The following is a 14,570-nucleotide window of genomic DNA, read 5'->3' on the forward strand; positions in this document are numbered from 1 at the left end:
TGTAAAGACGCGTCCTTTGATGGTGATGCTAAGAGCGGATCCTGCTAGATGTTCCTGCAAAACAACATTTAATTCAATGAAGGTAACTGTTAGCATGAGGATCCTATGATGGTCTGTGATCCTGATCCTGGAACTCTGCTGAGGATCACTATCTGCCAAAGAAATAAGGATCACTGGTTAGGATCACATGTAAGGATCATGTATTATAAAAATCCAGCCCTAACAGGAAGTTAGCACCAAAGTGGGAAGGCCTTTACTTGATCGAAGCCGAAGCAGGAAAGGGGGCATACAGATTGCTAACCATGGAAGGAAATTTGTTACCAAGAGCCTGGAATGCTGTTCACTTAAAAAAATATTTCATGTGAACAGGATCCTCCAAGCATATGATCCTTACATTGGAAGCATCCTCGAAGGATCCCGGTGATATCAGTGATCCTTACTCTGGTAAAGTCCTTATCTCAGAACTTTTCCGTTTTCTTATTTTTACCTAAGGATAAGGATCATGCATCCTTCATCCTCTTCTCACGGACCATTTGAGTTATGATAGTCCAGGTATCTTCAGCATATCGTTAAAGATCTTCAAAAGCACCACAGATCCTTGGGTTCAACCCCAGTTATCCTTGGGCTTGTCCCCAGTTTTCGCCAGTAGCGCACGATGATCCTGGTATAGTTCACGTCTTTGGGACCAGTACCCACTTTCGGGGCTGACAACCTCATCGTACTGGCTATACCTAGGATCCTAAGTATAATGGTAGACGTACCATACATCCGTTCCTAAGGTTTCTAACGTTTTCACGTTAGCTAAGGTTTTGACATTTTCATGTCACCAAGCTTGGATAGTCGCCAGTAAGGGCCATACTCCAGTTTACATACGATCCTTGGGCTTGTCCCCAGTTATCCTTTGGGCTTGTCCCCAGTGATCCTTTGGGCTTGTCCCCAGTTATCCTTTGGGCATGTCCCCAGCTACTAATTTATCTTTTACATTGGCTTAGTCCCAAGTTATATTCCATTTTTCAGGTTTTCGAAGTTAAACAAATAAGGATCCTTAATCCTTATTATCCATTAAAATCTCATCTACGGTTATCTTGATTAAAGGTTAGGATCCTAACTTGGATCCTCAGGTATGATCCTTGACTATGTTGATTATACTCATTATTGTGAACAACCCTTGCACTTTGGCAACTAAACCTATGATCCTTGAAATAAATTGCTTTGAAAATTTTCAATGATAGGATATTTGATCTAGGATCATATCCTAAATTTATTAAACATGATTTGCTCAACTTCTGTTATTCTAACAAATATATTTCTAAAACAATTGGAAAATAAGAGGATAAATAAAGGATAACAACACGAGATAAGCCAGAAAGGTTAGAGTTATTTTATTAACAAAGGATTTTAAACCCTTCAAAGTTGTCAAAATTGCCAACCCACGTTTCTACCAGCAAAACGTGGCCCGTCCACATGGGTTGGCAAAGGGTGTCCATTGTTTATGCGGTCATAGCAGGTGCAGGAAAGTAAAAGCGGCAGGATCACAAAGGTTTCATCCCCCAAAACAGAGGATCCCTCCACCATTTGCGATCCTACCTATTGTCCAAAGGATCCGGGATCCTTAACCCTAAAAACTATTGTTTAAGTTACAGACCATAAATTGTTTCAAAACATCAACAACCACAAAAACCACTACCAAACTTAAAAAATTGGGCTCCGGCCTAGTCTCGAAATATCCATCATCGCCCAATCCTGCAGCTCAAACCTCTGCTGCTCCATCTCCACCCTGATCCTTGCCAGCCTCACCACCTTCCAGCATTGGGATCTCCTCAGCTTCGTCCTCATCCTCCAGCTCTGCCAATCTTGCCTTCCAACCCTCCACGTCCCATGAGCTTTTATCAAAGGCAGGATCCTGAGCCTCCGCAGCCATCTGCAGTTGTATCTTATACATAGCTATTGCGGCAGAGACCTTAGCATCCTGGGTGATCTCCTGCTTCTCACCATCCATGTTGACCAGCATTTGAGCAGCTTCATCCTTTGTAGCCCGGAGTTCCTTCTCAAGATCAGCTATCTTGAGATCCTTCAACACGCCCATTTGTTGGAGGTCGGCGATTTGGCGATCCTGATCCTCGACGTGGCCAAGGTAGGTTTCTATTTCAGCAAGTTTCTGCAGAAAGGGAAAAGGGTAAGTTCAGGACCAGGTGATCCTCAAAGAAGCAGGGTATACAGGCAGGATATTCAAGCAGGATATTCAAGTAGGATAACCAACAGGGGCAATGATCCTTACTTCATTAACATAATCAAGAAACTGCTGGCGGAGCAGGGGAAATCCTTGAAGATCCTCAGAAGCCTTTCTCTTCTTTCCCTTACCCCTAATAGGAGCTTTAGGGGCTGAAGCAGAGGGACTAGCAGCAGGGGTCTTCTTCCTTGAAGACTTGACATTGGCGAGTTCATCAATACCAAACTTGGAGGCGGACTTGACAGATTTCCCAGCGCCTACACAATCAAAACAAGATAAGTACCCTAACTAATTTAAAATCTTACATAGAACTGCTTTTTAAATAAAGGTACTTACTTGACATTGTGGCAGATGCGGAGGATACTTCCTGTGAATCCTGGGTAGCAACTTGAAAACTTCTGATTTCAGGATCAAGCTTTCTGAAGGCTAGAACTCTCTCTCTTGCAGCAGGGGTCAACTTGAGATGAGCAACGGATATAGCTGCACAAAAGACAAAGAAGACATTAGTGATCCTCATCATAAGGAACAAGTCTGATGGTGATCCTTCCAGGATCCTCTATCCTACCATGAGTAGCCCACTCCTTGGGCAGATCCTTCCCATTAGGGATGGTATCCCTCCTAACAAAGAAGAATCGTCGCTTCCAGTTCGTATCATTTTTGGCAACCTTAAGAACAGGGTGATCCTCCCCAGCTTTCCGTTTCAACAAATATCGACAGGATCCAAACGTTGTGAGATCATACATCTCAGCCAGCTCCGCCATTCCTAAATCAATCCCTTCTTGCTCAATGATCCTTTCCAGGGTATACAAAACCCTCCAGATCATCGGCATGGCTTGAATATAAGACATACCGGTTAGGGAAAAGAAAGATTGGGTGAAAGCTGGAAAGGGATACGAAAATCCTATGGTGAACGGAGTTGCAGGAAAAGCTACCCATGTGTCAGAAACAAAATCGCTTAAAGCAGTGGGAGTGAAAGACTTGAAGATAGCATCCGCCGGAAAACAGTGACGGATCCTATCAATGTGAGCATCGGTGAAGCAGCACCTCTCGGTGGGAGAGTCTTTAATGATCCCTTGACCTTTCAAAGGGCTATTCTTCTTGTGATCCTTGTGAGGAGAATTCCGGAGCAACATATTCGTGGTGGAATGAAAAGAGAAAGAAAAACAGAGAAAGAGAAGGAAAGAAGAGAGGAAGAATACCTGATCGATCTTTCGGACGAGATTATAAAGGGAGTAGCTCTTGAATTTAAATGCAAATTGATCCTAACTCTATCTCCTATTTATAATGATGATCTGCAGGATTGTCACGTCTATGACGTAAGGGTTGCAACGGCTAGTCCGAGTTTAACGGCTAGTTATCCGAGTCGTTCGTTGCAGATAAGATCAAAGCAAAATATAACTCATTTATTTACAAAATCACTCCTTATATTTTGGGCGCAATTGTTAGGGCTGGATTTTTATAATACATGATCCTTACATGTGATCTTAACCAGTGATCCTTGTTTCTTTGACAGATAGTGATCCTCAGCAGAGTTCCAGGATCAGGATCACGGACCATCATAGGATCCTCATGATAACAATTGCTTTCATTGAACTTAATGTCATTTTGCAGGAATGTCTAGCAGGATCCGCTCTTAGCATCACAATCAAGGGACGCGTCTTTACAACTTTGGCATATGCTTAATCAGAGATGAACGTTGTGAAGGATATGGAAACTTGGCATGATTTAAGGGCAATAATTTAGGCTAGATTTACTTTTATTTCTAAAGGGGTAATGAGCTGATTATTAGTCTTTTTACCTAAAATAGGCCACCTACACTTGTATATATAACACTCTTCCCCATTCGGAAGACGAACAACACAATTCTCACACGCTTAGACACACTTTACGATAGTGATCCTTGTACTCAGCTCATTATCATCCGAAGTTGTAACCATATTTTCATATATTGAAGTTGGTGATCGGTAGTTGCCATCACCCGAGGTTTTTTATGCCGGAGATCATTCATTGATCAAGGGCTTTTTCCTCGTATAAATCCTTGTGTCATTTGCATATTTCTTATCAAAGTGATCCTTAACTTTTTCAACAAACCAAGCATCATTCCCCGTTTACTTAGAGTTTGGTTGCATTATCCTTGTGTGATTTTTGACCAAAACAAACATCATAAGCGTCATACATTTCTAGTAATAGATTTAGTATTTAAGTTATCAAGTACTTCAAGAAATCATTGATCCAATAAAGTAACAGACAAATAAGGAAAAATAAGTATTAAGCGTAAAAGTTGAAAATTAAAAGCTCAAGTATGAACTACTTTGCATTATGATAAGATCAATTTAGTCATATGCCTTATGCATCTCAAAGATATTACACGTCTCACCACCATTTGTCATCAATACGAATCCCCGGAATTTCTTGTATCTCTTCCAATTTGATTGTTGCATATTTTGGAGGATGAGTTTCTTCTATCTTCTCCTTTTTTAATGACACGTCAATAGTTGGAGCAGGCCTAGAAACTGGGAAAAAAATAATGTTAGGTATCTTAAATTACACGTGTTTTTATCATGTATTTGTTAGATAGTAGGAAACCGTGCGATGAAGCGGCAAAAATTTACCACGCTATACTCGTTTTCTATTATTTATCAATCATTTTGTGATATATTGTATAGTATTTATGTAATTTTCTTATTGGTATATTATTTTACAAAAGTTTATTATGTTTATTATTTTATACATAATATACATTATGTTGAAGCATGTCGGCGATATATTATACCTGGTGTGCAAAGTCGGTTACCCATGAGTTCAGTTGATCCAACAGTGTTAATCATAACTGTTATGGGTAAAATTCTGAGCCCATATCCTGGGAAATATCTTGATTTATATCTTGATTATATGATATCTGCCCGTATCCGGGATGCTCATTTAGGATATTGGTAACATCCTGAATGGTATCCTCAGGATTACTAACGGGTTATGTGCAGGAGTACGCGTCTAGTTGCCCAACGTTCATGAAGACCTTTTCTACGGGAGACTCGGTCCAAGTCGTTCACATGAAGCCGTTGAAGCCGCATTACTCGGTCTACAACGTTCATAATGGAATATTCGGAGCATTCCATGTTTATAGGAATTCTAGTTTCTATTTCGTTACTATAAATAGATGGGTATACCAGATCGAATAGGACATCACAGCTACACTCACTACACTTACACACTTGTTCTCTCGCAACTTGCACTCTTACACAAATCGTTGTAACACTTAGCGATCTGGTCGATATCCTGCACTGTATCCTGAAGTTTGAAGCAATAAGAAGAACTAGGAAGCTGCGATTGTCAGCTCCCGAGGTTTTATGCCGGCGATCTAGATTGATCAAGGGCTTTCCTCGTACATCTCGTGTCAACCCCCTTTACTTTTTGCTCATTGTTTGATCATAGATACAGCTCAATATCCTGAGCCGTATCCTGAACACTGTTTTTCCAAACAACATAACTAGCATATTTTCAACACACTTTTTAGCACACTACCTCACTTAACTAATTTGATCACTTAATTGCTTCGGTAATTTTTGACCAAAACAATTTGGCGCCCACCGTGGGGCAAGTGGTGCTATCTTTACTAAAAATCTTTGTGAAATCATTAATCGGTTTTGTTTTGGTCAAAAATCACACAAAGGATAATGCAACCAAACTCTATGTAAACGGGGTATGATGCTTGGTTTATTGAAAAAGTAAAGGATCACTTCAGTGTAAAATATGCAAAGACACAATGATTTATACGAGGAAAAAGCCCTTGATCAATATATGATCTCCGGCATAAAAAACCTCGGGTGATGGCAACTACCGATCACCAAACTTCAATATAAGGAAAATGGTTACAACTTTGGATGATAATGAGCTGAGTACAAGGATCACTATAGTTTCGAGTGTCTAAGCGTGTGAGAATTGTGTTGTGTGTTCTTCCGAATGGGGAAGAGTGTTATATATACAAGTGTAGGTGACCTATTTTAGGTAAAAAGACTAATAATCAGCTCATTACCCCTTTAGAAATAAAAGTAAATCTAGCCTAAATTATCGCCCTTAAATCATGCCAAGTTTCCATATCCTTCACAACGTCCATCTCCGATTAAGCACATGCTATAGTTGTAAAGACGCGTCCTTTGATTGTGATGCTTAAGAGCGGATCCTGCTAGATGTCCTGCAAAACAACATTAAATTCAACGAAAGCAACTGTTAGCGTGAGGATCCTATGATGGTCCGTGATCCTGATCCTGGAACTCTGCTGAGGATCACTATCTGCCAAAGAAACAAGGATCACTGGTTAGGATCACACGTGAGGATCATGTATTGTAAAAATCCAGCCCTAACAATTGCCCCCAAAATATAAGGAGTGATTTTGTAAATAAATGAGTTATATTTTGCTTTGATCTTATCTGCAACGAACAACTCGGATAACTAGCCGTTAATCTCGAACTAGCCGTTGCAATCCTTACGTCACTGAGGTGACATCCCTGCAAATCATGATTATAAATAGGAGATAGGGTTAGGATCAATCTGCATTTAAATTCAAGATATTCTCCCTTTATAATCTCTACCGAAGATCGATCAGGTATTCTCTTCTTTTCTTTCTTTCTTCTCTTGCTCTGTTTTTCTGCTCCTCTGTTTTCATTCTGCTGTAAGTATGTTGCTCTGAAATTCTCCTCACAAGGATCACAAGAAGAGCAGTCCCCTAAAAAGCCAAGGGATCGTCAAAGACTCTCCTACGGAGAGGTGCTGCTTCACTGATGCTCATGTTGATAGGATCCGTCACTGTTTTCCGGCGGATGCTATCTTCAAGTCATTCACTTCCACCGCTCTAAGTGATTTTGTTTCCGACACCTGGGTGGCCTTTCCTGCAACTCCGTTCACCATAGGATATTTGTATCCTTTTCCAGCCTTTACCCAATCCTTCTTTTCCTTGACCGGCATATCTTATATCCAAGCCATGCCGATGATCTGGAGGGTGTGGTATACCTTCGAAAGGATCATCGAGCAGGAGGGGATTGATTTGGGAATGGCAGAGCTGGCTGAGCTATATGATCTTACCACATTTGGTTCCTGTCGGTACTTGTTGAAACGGAAAGCTGGGGAGGATCACCCTGTTCTTAAGGTCACCAAGAATGATACAAATTGGAAGCGGCGTTTTTTCTTTGTTAGGAGGGATACCATCCCTAATGGGAAGGATCTGCCCAAGGAGTGGGCTACTCATGGTAGGATAGAGGATCCTGGAAGGATCATTATCAGACTTGTCTCTCATGATGAAGATCACTAATGTTTTCTTTGTCTTTTGTTTATTGTGCAGCTATCTCCATTGCTCATCTCAAGTTAACCCCTGCTGCAAGAGAGAGGGTTCTAGCTTTCAAGAAGCTTGATCCTGAAATCAGAAGTTTTCAAGTCACCGTCCAAGATTCACAAGAAGTATCCTCCGCATCTGCCACTATGTCAAGTAAGTATCCTTATTAAAAAGTAAGTTATATGTAAGACTGTTTAGTTAGTAAGGGATCTTATCTTGTTTTGATTGTGTAGGCGCTGGGAAACCTGCTAAGTCTGCCAAGTCTGCCTCCAAGTTCGGGATTGATGAACTTGCCAATGTCAAGTCTTCAAGAAAGAAGACTTCTGTTGCCAGTCCCTCTGCTTCGGCCCCTAAAGCGCCTGTTAGGGGTAAGGGGAAGAAGAGAAAGACTTCTGAGGATCTCCAAGGATTTCCCCTGCTCCGCCAGCAGTTCCTTGACTATGTCAACGAGGTAAGGATCATTGCCCCTGTTGGTTATCCTTCTTGAATATCCAGCTTGTGTATTTTGCCTGTATATCCTGCTTCTTTGAGGATCACCTGGTCCTGAACTTACCTTTTTTCTCTTCTGCAGAAACTTGCTGAGATTGAGACCTACCTTGGCCATGTCGAGGATCAGGAAAGCCAAATCGCCGACCTCCAACAAATGGGCGTATTGAAGGATCTCAAGATAGCCGATCTTGAGAAGGAACTCCGGGCTACAAAGGATGAGGCTGCTCAAAGGCTGATCGACATGGATGGCGAGAAGCAGGAGATCACCCAGGATGCCAAGGTCTCTGCCGCAATTGCCATGTACAAGATACAACTACAGATGGCTGCGGAGGCTCAGGATCCTGCCTTCGATAAGAGCACATGGGATGTTGAGGGCTGGAAGGCAAGATTGGCAGAGCTGGAGGATGAGGACGAAGCCGAGGAGATCCCAATGCTGGAGGGCGGTGATGCTGAGAAGGATCAAGGTGGAGAAGCTGGTGGTGATGGAGCAGTGAAGGTGTGAGCTGCTGGATTGGGCGATGATGGATATTTCGAGACTAGGCCGGAGCCCAATTTTTTAAGTATGGTAGTGGTTTTTTTGTGGTTGTGATGTTTGAAACAATTTATGGTCTGTACTCAAACAATAGTTTTTAGGATTAAGGATCCTGGATCCTTTGAACAATAGGTAGGATCGCAAATGGTGGAGGGATCCTCTGTTTGGGGGATGAAGCCTTTGTGATCCTGCCGCCTTTAATTTCCTGCACCTGCTAAGACCGCATAGACAATGGACACCCTTTGCCAACCCATGTGGACGGGCCACGTTTTGCTGGTAGAAATGTGGGTTGGCAATTTTGACAACTTTTTTTGAAAGGGTTTAAGATCCTTCTGTTAATAATATAACTTTAATCTTTCTGGCTTATCTCGTGTTGTTATCCTTTATTTATCTTCTTATTTTCCAGTTTGTTTTAGAAACATATTTGTTAGAGTAACAAGAGTTGAGCAAACCATGTTTAATAAGTTTAGGATACGATCCTAGATCAAATATCCTGACACTGAAAATTTTTGAAGCAATCAATTTCAAGGATCATAGGTTTAGTTGTCAAAGTGTAAGGGTTGTTTAGTATAATCAAAATAGTCAAGGGTCATACCTGAGGATCCAAGTTAGGATCCTAACCTTTAATCAAGATAACCATAAGTGAAATTTCAACGGATAATAAGGATTAAGGATCCTTATTTAACTTCGAGAATCCTGAAAAATGGAACATAACTTAGGACTAAGCCAATGTAAAAGATAAATTAGTAGCTGGGGACATGCCCAAGGGATAACTGGGGATGATCCCAAAGGATCACTGGGGACAAGCCCAAAGGATAACTGGGGACAAGCCCAAAGGATAACTGGGGACAAGCCCAAAGGATCGTATGTAAACTGGAGTATGGCCCTTACTGGCGACTATCCAAACTTAGTGACATGAAAATGTCAAAACCTTAGCTAACGTGAAAACGTTAGAAACCTTATGAACGGATGTATGGTACGTCTACCATTATACGTAGGATCCTAGGTATAGCCAGTACGATGAGGTTGTCAGCCCCGGGAGTGGGTACTGGTCCCAAAGACGTGAACTATATCAGGATCATCGTGCGCTGCTGGCGGAAACTGGGGATAATCCCAAGGATAACTGGGGTTGAACCCAAGGATCTGTGGTGCTTTTGAAGATCTTTAACGATATGCTGAAGATACCAGAACTATCATAACTCAAATGGTTCGTGAGAAGAGGATGAAGGATACATGATCCTTATCCTTTGATAAAAAGTAAGGAAATGTAATAGTTTTAAGATAAGGACATTACCAGAGTAAGGATCGCTGATATCACCGGGATCCTTCGAGGATACTTTAATGTAAGGATCACATGCTTGAAGGATCATGTTCACATAAAGTATCTCTTTAAGTGAACAGCATTCCAGGCTCTTGGTAACAAGTTTCCTTCCATGGTTAGCAATCTGTATGCCCCCTTTCCTGCTTCAGCTTCAATCAAGTAAGGGCCTTCCCACTTTGGTGCTAACTTCCCGTCAGCAGGATTAATAGTGCTTTGGAATGCTTTTCTCAACACCATATCTCCGACTTGAAACTTCCTTATCCTGACATTTTTGTTGTAAGCACCAGCCATTCTTTGTTGGTAGCTTGCCATCCTTATCCTAGCCAGATCCCTGATTTCCTCAATAGTATCCAAATCCTGAGCCAGGATTGTAGCATTCTCTTCAGGATCACGAGCACTTGTTCTAGCAGTTGGGATCACCATCTCTGTTGGGATCACTGCTTCTGCCCCAAATACTAAAGAGAAAGGTGTTTGACCAGTGGCATTTTTGGGAGTTGTCCTATCAGCCCATAGCACATAAGGTAACTCCTCTGCCCATTTTCCCTTCTTGGATCCTAGCTTCTTCTTCAGATTGTTGATGATGATCTTGTTGGATGATTCTGCTTGGCCATTGGCTTGTGGGTGAACTGGTGTTGATGTTATCATCTTAATTCCCCAACTGTCACAAAAGTTAGTGGTTCTGCTTCCAATGAATTGGGAACCATTATCACATACAATTTCAGAGGGAATGCCAAATCTAGTTATAATGTTTCTTTTGATAAAGGATATAACTTCTTTTTCTCTGACTTGAGCAAAGGCTTCAGCTTCTATCCACTTAGAGAAGTAGTCAGTCATGGCAAGCATAAATACTTTTCCACCAGGTGCTTTAGGGAGCTTGCCAACTATATCCATCCCCCATCTCATGAATGGCCAAGAGGATGGTATAGGGTGTAGCAATTCGGCTGGCTGATGGAGGATATTGCTGTGTCTTTGACAAGGATCACACTTCTTAGCATATTCTACAGCATCCCTTTTCATAGTTGGCCAGTAGTATCCTGTTCTAAGGATCCTTGAGAATAATGCTCTGCCCCCGGTGTGGTTTCCACAATCTCCTTCATGGAAGTCTCTCAACACTTCTTCGATTTCAGGATCCTCGATACATCTTAAATATGGTCCTGCAAGAGATCGTTTATATAGCACATTATTTAAGATTGTGAATTGAGATACCTTAGTCCTGAAAGCTCTAGGATTTTCTCCCATCGGAATCTCCCCGTATTGCAAGTATCTCATGATTGGTGAGATCCATGATCCTGAATAAGACTGAGCTTCTTCACTAGGGATCACTGCAGTATCCTCTTCTATTTCCATGGCCACCTGATTTTCAATAGCAGGAGCCAGGATATGGATGATAGGGATACTTATGTCTTCTGGAATCTTCAAGGATGATCCTAGGTTGGCCAATGCATCAGCTTCTGTGTTCTCCACCCTTGGTATCTGTGTTAAGCTGAAAGAGACAAAAGAGAGTGCCAATTCCTTGACTATCTCTAAATATTTGGTTAGTTTTTCTCCTTTAACAGCATAGGATCCATTAAAGTGATTGGTGATCAATAATGAGTCTACATATACTTTAAGATACTTCACCCCCATATCCTTAGCAATTTGTAAGCCAGCAATTAAGGCTTCATATTCAGCCTCATTGTTAGTTGCTTGGAACTCACAGGCTATGGAGTGGGGTATTATGTCCCCCTGTGGCGATTTTAGTAGTATCCCGAGCCATGTGCCCTTGTCATTTGAGGATCCATCAGTGTGTAGTATCCAAGGATCCTTGGTTTCATCCAGCTGCTGGACCTCCAATTCTGCTTCTTTTTGTAGATCACTACTGAAATCAGCCACAAAGTCAGCTAGTGCTTGGGATTTAATGGCTGTTCTTGGCTCATATCTTATATCATGGGCACTAAGCTTTACTGCCCACTTAGCCATTCTTCCTGACATCTCTGGTTTCCTGAGGACATTCTTAATTGGAAAGTTAGTTCTAACAACGATAGTATGGGTTTCAAAATAATGCCTTAACTTAGTTGATGCCATGATTAATGCAAGAATAAGTTTTTCGAGGTGTGAGTACCTGGATTCGGCATCAAGTAAACTCTTACTTACATAGTAGATAGGATATTGTGTACCTTCATGATCCTTAACAAGGACAACACTTACAGCGGTTGAGGATACCGCCAAATACAAGGATAACACATCTCCTTTTTCTGGCTTTGTTAATGCTGGTGCTGAGGACATATATTCTTTAAGGGCTTGTAAAGCATTCTCATGTTTCTCAGTCCATTCAAATTTCTTGTTCTTCCTTAGGATATCGTAAAATTCTTTACATTTTTCTGAGGATTTTGATATGAACCTGTTCAGAGCTGCTATCCTGCCTGTTAGCCTTTGCACATCCTTAGCATTGGCAGGGGATTTGATATTCACTAGTGCTTTAGTTTGCTCCGGACTTGCTTCAATGCCCCTCTGAGTTACCATATATCCTAGGAATTTACATGCCTTAACACCAAAGTGGCATTTTGAAGGATTAAGCTTCATGTTATATTTATCAAGGATATCAAATGCTTCTTCCAAATCCCTTAGGTGATCCTCAGCTTTCTTTGACTTGACTACCATATCATCTATGTATACCTCCATAGTTTTTCCAATTTGATCTTTGAACATCATATTCACCAGCCTTTGATATGTTGCACCTGCTCGAAGTAGTCTCTCTACTTCTTCTTGGATAATGGCATTCCTTTCTGGTGCAAACTTCCTCCTTTTTTGATGGATTGGTTTGATAGACCTGTCAACGCCAAGTTTTGAGTAATAATATCCTTAGATATACCTGTCATATCTTCATGTTTCCAAGCAAAGGTAGATTTTCTTCTTTTGAGGAAGGATATTAAGTCTTCTTTCGTCTTGCCAAGGATCCCTGATCCGATATAGATTTTCGATTCAGGATCACTAGGATCCAAGAGGATTTCGTCCACATCTTGTTCCCTTGCCTCCAAGACATTCCTCGGAGGATACTGTAATTGCTATTGCTCCCTTGGTTTCGAGGTTGGCTTCATGGATGAGGTATAACAATCCTTAGCCTCCTGCTGATCACTGTCGATCTTGATTATTCCCCATGGGCTAGGGAGCTTCACACATTGATGGTAGGTGGATGGGACTGCTTTCATATCATGTATCCAAGGCCTGCCAAGGATAACATTGCAACAAGATAAACAGTCAATAACACAAAATTTCTGATAATTATGTAATCCTTCCACGTAGATTGGGAGTTTGATGTCCCCCAGAGTTTTCTTCGTTTCTCCACTGAATCCTACAAGCACGGAGGATCTTGGTGTGATGTCTGATTCTGGGATACCCATTTTCTTCAAAACATCAAGCTGGATAATGTTCACTGAGCTTCCTCCGTCGATAAGGATCCTGCGGACAAAATGGTTAGAGATAAAGAGAGTAATAACTAAACTATCATGATGAGGATCCTGAATGTTAATGCGATCATCCTCATCAAACGTTATCATCTTCCCTTCTGAGACACTTGATGTTCTAATAGGCCTTTCTCCATTATCCATTTTTGACTCCTTTGCATGCCTTTTGGCCGCCGAGAAGGATGTACCACAGATGTCTGATCCTTCGGAAATAAAGTTGATCACTTGTGCATTTGCCGGAGGTGCTGGAGCCTTTTCAGGGATCCTTTCAGGATCCTGAGTCCTTTGCTTTTTCCTTCCCAACAATTCTTTTAGGTGCCCCTTGCTTAACAGATATCCAATTTGTTTTCTTAAAGCTATGCATTCTTCAGTTAGATGCCCGAAATCCTCATGGTATGCACACCATTTTGACTTGTCTTTAGTCCCGGATGGTTTATCATTCTTCCTGGGCCACCTAGCTTTTTCTCCTAGATTCTGCATTGCAAGGATTAGTTCATGATTATCAACGGAGAAACAATATTCGGAGATTGGAGGATAATCTTCATCATCCTCTTCTTGATCAACAGTATGCACATTCTGGTTGTCATTTCTATGGTAGGATTTGAATTTATTGTTCTTGAAGGAGGATCCTTGCTTCTCCGGTTTTGAGGATCCTACTTGTCTCTCCTGGATCCTCTTGTCATCCTCTAGCCGGATGAACCTGAGTGCCCGAGTTCTTACTTCATCTAGATTCCTGCATGGTGTCATAACAAGATCATCATAGAATAATGAATCCTTAAGCAGTCCCATTTTGAAGGCTTCAACTGCCGTAGCCATATCCAAGTTGGGAATGTCCAAGGATTCTTTACTGAATTTAGTTATATAATCCCTTAATGATTCATTATGACTTTGAGTTACCCTATATAAATCACTAGTTAATCTTTCAAATTTTCTACTACAAGAGAATTGGTTATTGAATAAATTAACTAAATTAGCAAATGAAGTAATAGAGTAAGGGGGAAGACTTAGCAGCCATTTAAGAGCTGATCCAGTAAGAGTGGATCCAAATCCTTTACATAGGCATGCTTCCTTTAGCTTTTCCGGGATTGGATTGATCTCCATCCTTTCCCTGTATTGTGCTATGTGCTCCTCAGGATCCGTTGTACCATCATACAGCTTCATAGTAGGGATATGGAACCTTTTGGGTACCTCTGCATCACAAATTGGTGGTGCAAAGCGAGATACCTTAT

The sequence above is a fragment of the Helianthus annuus genome, chromosome 16 (genome assembly GCF_002127325.2).
Source record: "Helianthus annuus cultivar XRQ/B chromosome 16, HanXRQr2.0-SUNRISE, whole genome shotgun sequence".
NCBI classification, from domain to species: Eukaryota; Viridiplantae; Streptophyta; class Magnoliopsida; order Asterales; family Asteraceae; genus Helianthus; species Helianthus annuus.